We start from the raw sequence: 2,264 nt of genomic DNA, 5'->3' as shown, positions 1-2,264 counted from the left end.
CACCTGAGTGCAGCTCTCTTTCTTCCTCTCTGCCCCCAGTCTCTCTCCAGGACAGACTTTCTCTGCTTTTCTCTATAGGATTTATGGATTTACTGTAGCAACCCAGGAGCCGCCTCCTCAGGAGACACTGCGGCAAATTTCCTGGTGTGTGTCTGCCAGAGTTTTACAGGGCAGAGCTATGTGTCAGTGCCCACTGGAGGAAAGGCCGAACAGCCGTGCTACATAAGGGACCCTGTCATGTTTTGTCGGTCTACAATTACACACACACACACACTGCTTCAGGCAGCACCCAGGCAGTGGAAGGGCTTTTCTAGGAAGTCACTTCAGTTTCAAACCACGCTGTAAATATGAAAGGATTTGAATTGCCTCTTTTAAGAAATCCTCCTCCCACTGCTGGTTCATGCCCCGCCCTGTTGCTTGGCTGTGTTTCGATTATTGCTAATGGTGCTTTCCCAGAGATGCCCCTGAATTAGGTCACTGGCTCAGGTAGGCCTGATGCTGTGCCTGTGCAGAGGTGAGGTCAGTCTCTGGGTGGTGGGGGGGAGTGTGGAGGGTGTGTGTCCTTGCACACTGAACAGTTGTTGGTATCAATAGCCATTATTGGTTTTTGGCAGAATGTGTAAATCGTGCCTATGGCTGTGTCCCGGAGGAGCAGCAGCACTGAAAAGATGAGTGAGTGTCTGAGCTGGGACACTGACAACCAGGGATCCAAATCCTAAACCAATGGTGTTTGATGCGGGTATTTTTTTTTTTTCCCCTTTCCTTGCAAATGCAACTCAAGGCACCCAGAAGGAGAAGGGAGTGGCGGGGGCAGTGTATGTCTGTTGCATAGCTGTGCAGGTGCCCATTCATAGCTGGATAAACGGTCTACATCATGCAGAGAAGCATTGGAGTAACTTATATCTCAGCATGGTGGCCCTATCCATTTAGTCTGGCTGGCCAGATGGAGAGTATTTAAGTTTTTGTTTTATATTTTTTTTGCAAAATACACTTTGGGGCACAATGCGAGGCATGCAAATTCCTCCAACTATTTTATACATTTTCTTTGCCAAGATGAATTCTGCCTCTTTGTGTTGAGCTGCACCATCTATGCTTGTGTCCTTGAGTCCTCTGATATCCCTGCCAGGAATCCTCTGCAAAGATGCGAGGGATTGCAGATGCTAGTTGTCATTTTTCATCTTAAATAAACAGGAGGCATTGCCAGAAATGTCTTTTGGCTGGACAACAGTCGAGCAGCTGTGTCTGCCACAGACAACGTTGTCCATGTGTGTTTATCCAGTCTGGGACCTCTCATAGAAACCAATGCCCTGAAATGTCCGGCATGAATGTTTTTTTTGCTGCAGTGGCTGTGTTCTGTTCGGCATTAAGTCGCGTGCTGCTCTTGCTTCTGAGAAGTATTTACTTTGCCATTACGTTTGGTCTCAGTTGTACCACTACATTCCCATAAGGGGCCAATAAAGAATGCAGTGCTAGAGAGACTGTGCTGTTCCATCATAAGTGCTGGTCAATTGCAAACAATTAACCAAGAGTGCTGTGGATGGAGAAAGGCAGAGAAAACAAATAAATATGAAAAATGACTACTGAGAGAACATTCGCCCTGATTTTCTTCCTGTTTGTGTCAAGTGTTGGGTGCCTGCTGAAGAGAGCCTCTTAAAAATCAGTAAGCCGATACTAGTTCACATTCAGTGTAAATCAATCTGATTATTGTCCTGTCCTCTACAGGAGGTACAGACTAGCGTTCATGTTCTGCATGTTCCTTTATCTGTACTTGGCAAGCGATGTGCGTTAATGAGCAGCCCCATGGTACAGTGAACCAGTACTGACTTACAGCTGTTTATGTTACATTACATTACTTACATCAGCCTGATCCCCTAGCCCTAGTCAGCACCAAACATCAACTCCATCTGTGATTGATAACCTAGTAGAAACCTAGTCTAGATTTCCTCAGAAAGGAGATGACTTCTGTTAAGGATACAGTGGGCCACGCAGGGGGAAGAGTGTGCTTTGCGTAGCATTGACATGGTACATGTTTCGTGTTCCTGTTTATGCGTCTGTGTTTGTGTGGTGTGCATGTGTACTTCCCTTCCTTGAAATGCCACCTGTTTTTAACCTGCTGTTACAAGAAAAAAAAAGGCGCAGTCAGGTGAATCTAAGAACAAACTACCTGTACATTTGTGGCCTCTGTCAATATTTGTCAGGGCCCTGCCGAGTTACGGGATTGCAGGTTGGGCTCTGGTGACGCAAAACTGAGTTCACATACACGC

Source organism: Amia ocellicauda, chromosome 10 (genome assembly GCF_036373705.1).
Source record: "Amia ocellicauda isolate fAmiCal2 chromosome 10, fAmiCal2.hap1, whole genome shotgun sequence".
NCBI lineage: Eukaryota > Metazoa > Chordata > Actinopteri > Amiiformes > Amiidae > Amia > Amia ocellicauda.
The sequence above is the reverse complement of the archived record's forward strand: the minus strand, read 5'-3'. Positions refer to the sequence as shown.